This window comes from Notamacropus eugenii, chromosome 2, assembly GCF_028372415.1.
Source record: "Notamacropus eugenii isolate mMacEug1 chromosome 2, mMacEug1.pri_v2, whole genome shotgun sequence".
NCBI classification, from domain to species: Eukaryota; Metazoa; Chordata; class Mammalia; order Diprotodontia; family Macropodidae; genus Notamacropus; species Notamacropus eugenii.
Window position 1 is genome coordinate 3,345,275 of NC_092873.1, and position 14,128 is coordinate 3,359,402.

At 37.5% G+C, this 14,128-nt stretch overlaps 1 protein-coding gene across 13 annotated transcripts in view; it reads left to right on the plus strand.

Annotated features, from left to right (window-relative positions):
• Nucleotides 1-725: 725 nt before the first annotated feature.
• Nucleotides 726-14,128, plus strand: part of CTNND1 (catenin delta 1) — a 52,659-nt gene continuing 39,256 nt past the window's right edge. For 6 of the 13 annotated variants that reach the window (XM_072638673.1, XM_072638680.1, XM_072638679.1 and 3 more), the window contains exon 1: nt 727-853. The gene's annotated coding sequence lies outside the window, so the exon portion shown is untranslated. Of the gene's footprint in view, nt 959-1,150; nt 1,221-14,128 lie in introns of all 13 variants that reach the window. The other 7 variants (XM_072638684.1, XM_072638675.1, XM_072638676.1 and 4 more) reach the window with 7 other exon arrangements.

Sequence of the window (14,128 nt, forward strand, 5' to 3'; positions counted from 1 at the left end):
CATCACTTGTCCTTCTATATTCTGTATGGTTCACACATTTTTTGATTGGAAGAACAAAGACCGATTATACTAAAGAAACTATTCAGCCCAGGAATCAGTTTCAATTTTAAAAAATTAAAACAATGGAATTGAGATTTACCTCAAAGAAGACCCCTCCCAGTCTCCCCATAAATGGATTAAGTACAGTCTCATTCTTTCTCCCTCCCCCATAGTTAATAACAAAAAAAAAATCGATATATAAATCGACAGCTTATTTATTTATTATTATTTATTGACAGATGCCTGGACATCCCCTACAATCTGAAAGCAGGGGGAAAGGGTTTGAGGAGACATACGCAAAATCCTCAACAGTCCCATCCTCAAAGAGAACTCAGGAAATAGCTTAAGCTTTTTTCTATGCAATGATTTTTTTAAAAACTCAAAAAACTAAACACTTTTTTTCCATTCAGGCTCAGCCCTTGCCATACTTCCTCTAGGATTGTATATCCTTTGCTTTTGCAATATACATGTAGATATACATATTATATATATGCATATGTATTTTTAAAAGTTCTGTGTCTTTTTCTGTCTCTCTCTTTTTTTTTTTTTTTTTCTAATTCCTATAATAAAGTTTCCTATTGGATAAGGTCAGCTCCCTGATTTATGCCAGGTTTCTATTGGAAGTGCTCAAAGGCTGACATCACTTAGGAAAGCGAGGGGGTAGGGCTGGCAGACCAGTTTGTCACCACCCAGCCTCCCTTGCCTTTGGCTGGGTGCAACTTCCATTTTAGGTGTTGGATCTGAGAGGAAAGAAAAAAAAAGAAGAGGGAGAGAAGGAAAGAAAGAAGAGGAACGAGCCGTAAAGGAGAAAGAGGTGGAGAAAAATTAATACACTATTGTCCTTGTCTTTTTCGGCAGTACTGGCAAGGATTGGGGTTCCTTTTTGTAAAGGATTGTTTTTTAGAAGTCTGCAAACGAGGTGTGTGTCTGTGTCTGTGTAATGTGTCCAGAGGAGGGGAATGATAGGCTATCTAGTTGAATTTTTAATTTTTGCTAACTAGAGGGATTTTCAAAAGGTGCTGGATGTTTGGGAGAAATTCAGCTAGGCTGGCTAATTTTAAAACATTTTTTTCCTCTCAATTTTTGCTACTTTTAATTTTATTTTTCAAAGCAAAACAGCAAGGAGAAGGAAAAACTTCTGGGTCTCCAGCGCTGGGAGCTAGTTGAGCAGCTCCTGAGGGGTAAGAGCAGTCCTGTGAATTTGTCTGCTGGTGTACTTTCTGACTGTTCATTGCTTTCTAGGTCTAAGTGAACATATTTACATAACCTTTGGTAACAAAATTCTCAAAGTTGGGTTTTGGTGTATTGTGTGGGTTGAGACAGGAATTTGTCTTCAGGTCGAAAGCTGGTTTCGTAGATGGCTTTTCATATGTTTTAAAACTTATTTTACTTTTTGCCCTGTTTGTGGACGTGGAAAGTTGCAAGGAGATTTGCAGCTTAAGCTGTGGTAGTGGCTTCCCACTCCTCTCCCCCCGCTCCCCACCCAAGAGTGTGATTAAACTCCCGTACTCTGTTTCAGCCTCATGTTCCTGGGTGGATCCCGTTTTTTTACTTTTCCAGGTGCAGTGGGTGGGAGCCTCTTTCTCTTGTACTGGCCCTGCTGCCTTGCCTTTTAAAAGAAAACAAATGGATTCTCATGGACTACATTTCCCTTTTCTTAAAACTACCTTAAGTTGATAAGACTTTCACCCCTACTTCCGAAAATCTGCAAAAACTGTTACGAGAGTTTTGGAATTAGGAGGTCTTTTAGTTTACTTGAGTGAAGGAGAAAAATAGTTTAGAAATGATCTTAGCTTTTTATTTATTTAGAAATGAGAGGTTAGACAAGGTGAACAGAAAACTGTTACACACTTGAATTTCCAATTCATTTGATGAATTTTAAGAGGAAAAATATTTTTAAAAAACTGAAGTTTAGTTTTGTAGGTGAGTAGATTTTTAGTTGATTTCCTAAAAGATCAGAACTTTCGTAGCATTGTAGGCCACTGACTTTCCCCTCCCTTGTTTTAAATCTTTTTTATTTGTGAAGTACTTTTTTATATGTACTTCAACAAAATTTTAGATGATCATGTAGTCAGATCATTAGCTAAAGACTTAGACTTCCTCTTCTCCCTTTGCCCTTTTAACAATCAGAGCTACTCTAAAAACTATACATGCAATTATATTCTTGACCTAATTGCAACAAGATGGGCCTTAATTTAGTGGCCTTTAGTACCTAAACTATCATACCTTTAAAAGTTCCATGTATGTTTATTTCCTTCCCTTTTTAATTAGAAAACTTCCCTGAAAATGTTTTTGCATGCAAAACTGGAGTGTTGAGGGAGTTACTTGCTTTAGGGGTTTCAAAATAAAATGGAATTTCTTCTTTATGCCAGGACCAAAGTGGAGTGGTTCCTATAAGCCTTATCAATTCTTTCTTCCTTGACTCTGCAGTCTAAATTTAAAAAGAAAGGATGGCACATTTATGGGGAATATCCTAGGAGATGATTGATTCAGCCCTTTCGACTGTGTCTTTATTTGAATAGGGCTAGAAGAATTTGGACGCTATTCATCTCCCTTTTTCTGCCTTGGCTTCAGCCTGAGGTTCTAAATACATTTTTGGATGACTGATCAGAATTGCTAGTTGACCCATTATCCCTCTAAACCTTTAAGTGGGTATCTGTTGAGAAAGATTACAAAGACATTTTGAAAATGGAAAATAGGCTTTTGAAGACTGGGTAGTGGTGATTGGTGGATGGACACCGCACAGTGATGGTAGGATCCAAGTAAGTATCTGGAATAGAGGTTCTTAACATTTTTTGTGCTATGGGACCCCTTTGGCAATCTGATAAAGCCTATTGACTTCCTCAGCATAATTTTAAAAATTAATAATTGAAGGAAATGCCAATTTTAGTTAGACATTAGTAAAAACAGAACTTTTCCCCCAGAGACCCCCCTCCCCCCGCCTTGAAATATATTCTTTGGTCCATGGACCCCAGATTAAGAAATCTCTGGTCCAGAGTTAGTGGAGGCAGCTCTAGATGTTGTCATTGGCCTGTTTTAGATGAGGAAGCAGACTTGTCTTCTGTCTCCTATATTCAAGAATTGTAGGAGGTTTGGAACTCCAGAGAAGGGTACCGTCGGGTTCCTCTTTTGGAAGTGAGGGGAATGCCCTCCAGTTTGAGCGGTAGGCTAAGTAGGCATATTTTTATGTTTTGTTTTCACCTTTGTATTAATGGTCCATTTGATAAGTGATCCAGTGACCTTTGTTCTTGTGAAATCTCCTAGAAGGCAGGGTATTGTCAGGCTTCTATTTTTTCTAGCAGTGTTGGAACTGAATTGGGGGTAAATCCCATAATTGTATTTTCTTAGGCCATAGAGAAATGGAATTATAAAATTTGCCTTTATCTGACATGGAATTTAGAGTTTCTACTACCAGTTCCAAGTAGTTAAAATTAAAACCTGGTTGTCCTATTCCCTGAAGAGATGTAGGTGACAGTCTTGTGAATGTAACTAGTCTTTCAAAAGAGAAGATAGAATAGATGGAAAGAAATGGACCTCTACGGGCTCATTAAGAGACTTTGTGTTGCCCTGAAGAAATCATTATATCCTTCTTCTGGTAGCAGGTTCCCCTTTTACTTCCATTTCCCAGGCCAAGACTGCTGCCATTTCTAGGGGGTAGTTTAAAAAAAACAAACAAACCCTAGTAAATGGCACAATGTTTTCATCTTGTTCAAGGTCCTCATTTTACTTTTCCATATTGGTTTAAAGTACACAATATTCCTGCTTATTTCATCAAAGGAAAACCTATTAACTATCTACTATTTCCATGATGGGGAAAAAGAAGCTGGGCTAGAAATGGATACTTTTTTCAACCTTTTGATGAGGAAACTTGCCTTCTGTGCAGCATCTTGATCTCAGTAATGGTTTTCCTTCTCCAAAGAACCTTTATATGAAATGGGCTAGTCTTTGCTTCTTAGTCACTTGTCAGGCAGCAGGGCTGGGTTGCAAATGGATTTGTATTAGAGCATGGGATCCTTGAGGCTGTAGTACAGAACCTTGGAGGAAAGTATTGGTAACATAAGATCCAAATCTAAATGCAAGTAAAAACCTCTCAGTCTTTGAGACTATTGAATCTTCTTCACCTTTTTAAAACCTGGATTTGTTGACAATAGAGAATGTAAGTTCTGGCTTTTCTTTTTTCCTATTGCATGCCTTCTGGCAAAAATGTTGTGAAGTACATAGTTTGGCTAAAAAGTCTTGGGCCTAGTTTTACTCCAGATCTTCGGAAGCCACTGCTGTCCTTCATTAGCATACTTAAACTTGTTAAGAACTTTTAATGTTACTCTTCTCTGGAGAAAAACATGCCTTGTTGGAGTCGTACAATTAAGGATATGTTTCAGTATTGGTTGTGTTAATTTTCTACCTGAAGTAAATTTCTTCTTTGCTGAAATCCTTTTATCCTTTTTGTAGATTTGGAATGAATACATTTGACTATGAATATTTCCAGAGGTGTGACCAGGTAGAACTTATGTTTGAAATAATATCCACCTTGCATCATTACTCTGCTGTAGAAGGTTTTTTGCTCTTGTGGCTTACTAGTAGTGTTTTTCATACTTACACCGCATTCATAAAAAGATGAAGCTCACATTTATATGAACCTTACCTAAAGGGGTAGCCTGGTGGGGATTGTTCTTTAATCTCCATTTCCCCCCAAAAAAGGGTTAACGTCGCACTCAGTTGAAAATAGGGATTTCTCTGCTTAAGTGCAGCTGCCTACAAGGTTGCCAATAGAGCATTGATGTAGCCTGGCAAGGAGATTTTTTAGAAGGAAGGAACAACTGCTCTGGTTTAGAATGACCAATGGGGAATAGAGAGCATGCATTGATTTGTGTTTTTGTTGTGTGGCTTATCAGACATTTTGAAAGTAGTTTGTCTCTTCAAACTTATACTTTGTATAATCATTAGTTATTAAATATTAAATAGTGAGAATGGAACGTGGCTATCCTGGCTTAGAAAAATTCCCAGTTGCTAGATGTTCCCTGTGAAATTTAAGTCTCCCTCAGAATGTTTTAGATCTGATAAAGAACCATGAGCAAAGTGATGATGAGCTTTCTAAAGGATCCCCAGACTTCTGCATTTTGTTAGCCAATGATTGGTAATTGGGGGCACTTTGAGAAAAGTTTTATTAGGTTTCATTAAGTATTGTGGTGCCTTTTAGCATGTTAACTAATAGCCAGTGGGCTTTTAATTTTTATTGTCTGAATTTTGAAGTTTTGTTGGTATTTGTAATCAGTCATTTATTTGAATACCCTGATGTGTTGACAAAGCAGACACTCAACAAAGTGAACTGTATCTCACAATGTAGGCAATATTTTGTCTTTTCTCATTTTATTCCAACCTTCACTGGATTGTTCTGTGAGGTCTTCACTGGTTTTTCAGTTGCTTAGAATTAGGCTTCCATGAAGTGATGCATTGTCATTGTGTGTTTTCTTTGGTTCCACTTATTTTGTTCTACCTCACTGCATAAAAAGCTCAGTTTTTTTTCTGAATTTCTCAAGTCCACTTTTTTTTGCTATGCAGTAATATTTTATTCATATGATAGAGTGTGTTGAGCCACTTCCCAGTCAATTGGCATCTACTTTTTCTCCCTTTTCTTTACTTCTGTTAAAGAATGCTGCTATGTATATTACGGTATATGTTGGCCCTTATATCTCTAACTATATGACTTTTTTGGTGTACATATCTAATAGTGGGATTGCTGGGTCTGAAAATGTGGATAGTGAAGTCACTTTTCTTGCATACTTCCAGAATGTTTGAACTATTTCAGAGCTTCTGTAATAACTCATTAGTGTTCCTGTTCTTCTCTACCTCTTCTAACTACACTTAACTTCCCAAATGTGCTTCTTTTATGGAGAGCTCCATTTTATAAAGGCACTTTAGTATCTGTGATATAAAAAGCTTGGACCCGATGAGGTTGCTGAATCTTTAGGTTTTCTGTCCTCTTGAGGAAATGTCTGTCAGGTAGGTACTCCAGCAGACTTGAACTCTGAAGCTTTTGCACTATCTTCTGCCGAATCTGTTAGGTCAGTGCGGTGTAATCTAAGATGATGGACTTGTGGTATGGATAGACATTGTTGAATAATGTGTTTACTTGTGACACACTTGATGGTTTTCCTCATTGATATGAACATTTTATTCATTTGATACTACTTGTTCAATATTTGATTCTAAATCATTCAGTAGTGTATGAAAACCACTAGTCTGCCTTAGGGGGATGTGTCACATTAACAAATGTCCTTCAATAATAGTTTTATCCTTTTATAAAGGATTTTATACCAATACCAGATTAGGATAATTGAATAAAATCAGTAACATTGTTTTTGCCCTGATTAATAACATTTCTACTTTCTTGTTTCTTCATGTCCTAGAAACAGGAAAAATTAAAATATAGCATTTGGCAGCCTGTTTTTTTATTCTATTGTACACTGTTACCAAATTTAAAAATTTTAATTTTGTGACTTTTGAAAAAAGTGCAGGAGTATTTTAAATAAAATGCACAGGTTCCTAAAATAAGAATATGATCAATTCCCTACTTCTCTTCATCCCACTTTCCATTGGCTAATGTGATTAGAATGGTAAAAAAAAATGAAAAGTATTGCGAAATGTCTTATAAAGTGATATGTAACATTCAATACTATTATAAAATGCTTATTGCTAGCAAATGAGTCACATTTTTTACTTAGTCATTTGTAAACATTAGGTTCAGAATAAAGTGGATCTGAAAAATTTATCCTTCAAACCAGTCTTCTGTTATTGAAAGTCATTAGTATGCACTTAAATTTTTTTAAAAATACTTTTACTGCCAGATATCTATTGAACTTCTGTCTTTAAGTGAAAGGTTCTGCCTTCAGTGTGTTTAGCAAATGTTTTGGAACTACTCTTTGGTGAACTAAAATGAGTGGTAAGATGAGGCTGGAGATAAAACAAAAATCCTTCTCTTCATAAAATATTTGTGATATATGTGATAAATTGGTGTCAGAGTTCAAATGCATCTCCATTGATTAGGCCCCTTGAGTAGAACCTAACAATAGTAATACAAGTTTTTCCTACTTCTTTAAGGACAGGCAGTACCTTGTGAGTTATCTCTTCTGGTTCATAAATTATGCCTTTAGTGACCCAGAGATTAACTAGAAAAGGGACTGGTCAGGCTTATATTATTAATAGTTGCTAAAGCTAGATATTGAACCAGGATCTTTAGCCTGAGGTCTTATTTGTTTTACAAATAGAGAATTTCCAATTCATGCTGGTAGTTGAACCTATAAAAGTGCACCTTTTCCTCATGTCCTATTTATCATCCTGAGCCAACCTCCTTTTCAATGTCCAGAAAACTTGTAAAAGCTTCAGTTCTTATGATCATTTATTTGTCAGACTGCAGGAAACTTAGTTTGAATCTTGGCTCTGGCATATTTAGTATAACTCTGGACAAACTGACTCAATCCTGTGCCTCAGTTTCCTTGTCTGTAAAATGGGGCTAATGATATTTTATGTATCTAGCACAGTAGTTGTGAGAAAAAGCCATTATCCACATTAAAACACTATTTAAATGTGAGCTGTTTAAGGGCTAGTGGCTTGAACTTAAGAATTGCGAAGGGCCCTCCCTCTGCTCGGTGATGAAAGGCAAGTCCACAAACATTTATTAAGTGCTTGTTGTAGTCTGGGCACTGTACTAAGCTTTGGGAATACAGAGATAAGCCAAAAGGCAGTCTCTGATGAGAGAATTTGGAGAGATTCTTTTGATTCTTGTTTGTTTTAATATCTGTATTTTTAATTATCAGACATTTATGCTACTTTGGATTTTTGAGCAAGAGTAGCATGGCTCTAAGCAGAGACGCAGTTTGTGATGGCCTTTCCCCATTTTTTTTCCCTTTCACTTCTTATTCTTGTCTCCTCTGAAGGACTGAATCTGTTCTCTTTTTCACTTGCCCTCATTTTATTTCTTACTTAGGTCAGTATCGTTCATGTGCATTGCTTGACCCTAATGGTAATTTAACTAACTAAAGGAGCTTTTGATTCTTGTTTTAGAATAAACTACATTTTTTTCTTTTAAGGGGAAGAAATTAACCACAGTACTTTGTTGACCATTAAGCACTATACTAACATGAATTGCTATTATGATTAGCTACTTCAAAGTTATTTAGGCTTTAAATGTATATTAAAAAAAAAAAAGTAAAACTGACGATTCAGTTCACTTAACACTGAGTGCCTATTGTGCTGGGGATTCAAAGTCACAAAATACACAGTCCTTGCCCTCAGTGGGCTTACCATCTACTACAGGGAAACAGCATATATGTAAATAAATTTGGTATAAGAAAAATTGAAAGCAAGAGCTTCATTATTTGATGGGGGTAGGATGGGAATTGAGGAAGACTTTATGAAGGAGGCACCTAAGTTAAGTCTTGAAGGAAGATAAAAATTCTGAGGTAAGTAGAATCACCCTTGTCCCTAATAATGTAGAATATTATTGTGTCAGGTTATAGGACTTTAAAGTTGGAGTATGCTTTAGCCATCATTTAGGCCAGTACGAGTACTTTGATAGACAAGAAAGTTGAGGCTCAAAGGTAAAGGTCAAACAGCTACGAAGTGACAGAGCTAGGATTCCATATCCAGTGCTCTTGATATTTGCTTAATTAGTAATTCACATTCATAAATAGGGCTAAAGAGGTAAATCCTGTCTCCAAGAAAATAATTGGTTTTGTATAAGCCTCCCTGAAAATGCCAATAGGAGGTTTTTACTTCTGTCTGGGAAGCTGGAGATTTGACTGAAGTACATTAATGAATTGCTGGGGTACTTTAGGTTGTGGGTTCCACTTTAGGGGAAAAGGATTTTGGTGGTAGGGAATTTTAATAAGTCACACTATCACACTGACAGTGGAAGACATAAGACATTGTTAGAGAAACTAGGCCAACCTTTCAATCCAGTTATCAAAGCACCTACAGTTCCCATTTCGGGGCAGGTGAAGTGATCCTTGTTGAACTGAAGTAGAGACTACATATCCAGCACACTTTTAAAATAGAGTAGACCTATTTAAAAAGAGAAATTGGTGCCAATCTGATCCCTTTTCACTGCTTCTTTGTTGGAATTTGGAAAACTTTTCTCTCCATTGACTACCTTTAGAATTTTGTGAAGCAGGCCACAATTTGCCACATGAATGCTAAGTTGCCAAAATTCCGCTCATCAGGAAATTTATAGGAAGTTTTTTTCGCCAAAGAACAAAGTGTAGAATTAGAAAAAGTTTCAGAGTAATATGGATGTTTCAGGGTACCAAGCATTGTATTTCTACAACTTTTTACCGTCTCTTCCCCCCCTCCCACGGCCATTGCCAGTCTATGCTTTTTGGAGAATCAGGTAAATTTTGCTTAGGTAAATTATGCTTTAATGATACTAACAAAACCATTGCCTTGGAAAAGTTTGGGGACTGAAATTGGAGGCTTTACCTTTCTTTGCCTTTGGAAATAACCCCCACCCTTTATCTATTCCTGAGCACCCTTTATTGCTGAAGACAGGATTAGGTTCACTTGTGTTTGGAGAGCACTTTTTGGTCTAGTGTGTGTTGTTCCCTTGGTCAAATATTTATTTTTATTTTGAACTTAATAACCATAAAGTTTTCCCTCTACATAGTAGACTAGATAATGAGGGTTGTACTTGAAACTACTGGTATCTGTTTTGTTCAGCTAACTTTTTTTAATTGTGTAATAAGTTCAGCCTGTGGCTTCCAAAGCTTTCCTGCTTGTCTGAACTTCTTTTTAGATATTCTTTTACTCTTTCTGCCTTTCCGTCGAGAGATGGGTGACAAACTTCACCATCAATCAATCCTGTAGAACAAAAGTTGGCTTTTGCATTGATTGCGTGCTCAGATCTTTCAGAGTTATTTTGCTTTATGTTTTTATTTTCCTGGTTCTGCTCACTTCACTCTACATCAGTTCATACAAGTCTTTCCAGGTTTCTGAAATAATCTATTTCATCATTACTTACGGAGTAATACTCAATTATATTCACATGGTATAATTTGCTCAGACATTCTTCAGTAAATGACACCCCCCCCTTTTTTTTTTTCTAGTTCTTGGCTACTACAAAAAATTACTTTAAAATAATTTTACACATATGGGTTCTTTTCTTCTTTATTTGATTTTTTTTGGGGAGGTATAGTGGTATGGTAGGGTCAAAAGGTAACTAACACTTTCGTGACTTTTGGTTCGTTGTTCCAAATGACTTTCCAACATTTTGGCCAGATATTTAATAATGAAATACCAGCTTTTTAGTTTTTTGTATTTTCTATCCTTTTCATCTCCTGAAACATCTCCTTGCCTCCTGGGAGACAAATTTACTGATGGACCACATCCATAGTCTCCTGAGCTTCAGGAAATGTGATCAGACAGGGATTTTATGTTTCTTTTATGTATCAGAAACAGATGTTCCCTGGTTGACTTGGGAATAGAGGAAGGGAGATCAATATTAATGATTGCCTATTCTGGGCTGATCTCTTAGGAGAATGTTAAAGGATATAAACATCTTCCTCTTTTTTCCTCCCTCTGCCCTGAATCATCCAGTCTTGTACTTTCCCTTTCGTGGCTTGTATAGTCACTCATCAACTCTGTGAAAGAGTCTGTGTTTCTTTCTTGAGTTGGAGTGTAGCCCTAGAGTTTGACCTGATAGAATCTTTTCCGTTTAATTATACCTATCTAATTGTCCCTCTGTTAACTTCATATCATTCTTGGGAGATGACCTCAAGCAGGAAGCATTTTTTCCCTCTTTTTCATTCACTTCTCCCTTTGTTAAGTAACTATTGTATGGTGTAGGAAATAATCTAGACAATCCTACAGATTTCCTGAAGACTTGAGAGTTAAATTAAGTGGGTGGCATATTTCACTCTCTCGTCTAAAGGGAGAGGTGTTAGAGGACTATTAGAGGATAACTGCTACTGGCTAAAAGGTACCACACATTGTTCAATGAGCATTTATTAAGCACTTCCTGGTGCCATTCACTGTAGATCTATAGAGGAAAACAGTCCCTGTCCTTGAAGAGTTTAACTTCTGTTGAGGCAGATAGCACCCATACTACACACATCCTCAAATGGTAAAATTAACTTTATGAAAGTGGGGGAAAGGTCGGTCAGGGAAGAATGACATGCAGTGTTCTACACCCTTAGTCTCCCACCTCTAAAAAGGGAGTGGGGATGGAAAAAGAATTGCCATCTCATCTCTTTGGGACTAAGGTTGGTTATTTATATGCCAAATAAATAACTACCCGGTAACTTTTTCAGAGGGAAAAGTAATATAATAGCAACTGGAGTTATGAGGAAAAGTTTCGTTTGAAAGGTGGAGCCTGAGCTGAGTTTTGCAGGAAACCAGGGACTTTTAGAGGCCAAGGTAAGGGAGGAGTACATGCTAATACATGGGGCTAGGCCAGGGGTAAGACCAGTACAGAGTCATGGACATAAGGTCCCCAGAAAGCCAGCATGATTACTAGACTGTAGAATGGGAGAAGGCAAGTAATCTCTAATAAGGCTAAAAAGGTAGATTGGGACCAAGTCACAAAGGGATTTCAGAGCCGTACAGTGGAGTTTATATTTGATCCTAGAGGCAATAAGGAGCCATTGTAGTTTGAATAAGAGTAATATGGCTACAGCTGTGCTTCATAAATGAAAATTTGTGTGGAGGATAGATTGAAGGGGAGAATCTTGAGGTAGGAAGACAGATTAAGAAGGTCTTACCAACTGTCTAGCTGAGAGGAGATGAAGGCCTGAACTAGGTTACTAGTCCATAGAGATGGGGACAGTTTGGAGATGTTATGGAGGTAATAATAAAAGACAGGATTTGGCAGCTAAATGGATATGTGGAGCAAAAAAGAGGAATTGAAGATGATACTGAGGTTCTGAATTTGGGTGACTGGAAAGATGGTGGTGCCCTCTACAGAACAGGGAAGCCATCTCATCTAAATCTCCTCGTTTTACAGTTGAGGTGTGCAGCTCAGAGAAGTAATGTGGGTTGGGCTAGGTTAAATAGGCAGTCAATGCCAGAGCAAGGATTTCTTGAACCAGAATCCTCTGCCTCCAGATTTTGGCTTCATTTTCCACTGCCTGGTGTTGCCTCCTTGTAGAGTAGAGTAGTCTTTCATTACTTTGCATCCTTTTTCTGTTCCTTTTCTATATATCCCAACAGACATACAATTTCCTAAGACTTCCTATGCTTTTTTTCCTTTTATTGTTCAGATAAAATTGTTTTTATAGTTAAACTTTGTAAGAGTTCAACTTCATGTTCTTTCAGTTGGCCAACCCTGCTTCCTTACTGTATGTAAGGCATAATGTGGGGAAACACAGCTGTATAATAGCATATGGTCCTTGTCCTTCAAGAGTGCACATTCTAGTAGGGAAGATTAGGTACTAATGGGGCCCTTTCTAATGGAGTTATCAGGGAAGACATCAGAGAAAGTAGCATGTAAGATGGGCCTTGAAAGATAGGATTTGATGATAATGATGTGAGGCAAGGATAAGGAGGATCTTCTAAGGCCTTGGGAACATCCAGTTACTCTTTGAGAAAGTGGCCTAGATGAGCTAGAATTACAATTTGTATTAGAGGAAAGCAGTAGAGAGAGAGCCATTGACATTAAGAGCTGGAAGTGATCTGAATGTGCATCTCTTCTAACCCATTCATTTTTCAGATGAGAACATGGGCTCAGAAGTTAAATAACTCCAACATAACCAGTGGCAGAACCAGGTTGAAAACTCCATCTTGATTTCGAGTTCAGGGATTTTCTTACCAGATAACCGTTGGAGCCATATTATGGAGAGTCTTGGATACCACTCTAATGAGTTTAGGACTTTATATTTGGTAGACAGTGGGGACATACTGAAAGTCTTGAGTTGGAGGAGTGATTTGAACAGAAATAGTAGTGCTTTAGGGCAGCTGGAGGCACAATGGATAGAGTGCAGGGTTTAGAGTCAGGAAGACCTGAAGTAAAATCTGGCCTCAGATACTTACTAGCTGTATGACCTCAGTTGACCTGTGTGCTTCAGTTTCTTCATCTGTCAAAATGAGCCAGAGAAGGAAATAGCAAACCACTCCAGTATCTTTGCCAAGAAAACCCCCAAATGGAGTCACCAAGAGTCTGAACAGAATTGAAACGATTGGACAGCAAATGTTTTAGGAGCCATAACACTGTTGGAGCCCTCATCTAGTCTGTATCCTTTACTTTCTTTACTGAGGGGCATCCTGAAAAGGTATTCTGGGTTTTAAAAAAATCTGTTTATTTGCAAGCTGATAGTGTAGTCTGGTGTGAACTGAGGGGTGGAGTGAAGGGAAATGCCTTCTAGAGCAACAATTATAGACCCTTGAGTTCATTACCATCTGGTGCTGAGGAAGGGTATGTTCTTTGGTATGTGCTTTCTTTCTGTGGTAGAGTGTCTGTCTAGGATCTGGTAGAACCAAGAAGACTCCATACTTGTGGCCTCTGTGGTTGAGTTCACACTTTCAAAGAACGTCTAATCCAGGATGAATAGTTTGTGTCGAATGAGTATGAATTATATAAGAATGATTTATTTCATTACCTCTATACTTCCTTTTTGGAAAGTTGGTTTAGTAAATCTACTTGCTGGAAACGTAAATTCTGAGTGTACCGATAACTCTTAGATCTATATTTCTAGTTCTGATCTGTCTTCACAGATGCAGACCTACAGCTCCAAATACCTGCAGAACATCTCCATCTGGATGATAGATAAAACTCATCATGTCTAAAACTTATGGTAGCTATTATTAAACGAAGCTTAGCATTTTTCCTTCTTGCTGCTTCCTTTCTGACCTCACTTATTTTTGTTTATGATACTACCATTCACTCAGTCTCTCAGGTTCATAACTTTGATAATTTAAAATTTTATCCTCCTTCATCTCATCCAGTGTTACCAAGTCCTGTTGGTTCAACTTCTGGAAAATATTCTTGGATCTGGTATAGTGGAGTCAGAAGAGCCCTGGGATCAAATCTTGCCTTTGAGACTATGTGTGACCTGGGCAAATCACTTAAATGTTTTGAGCTTCAGTTTCCTTATCTGTAAAAAGC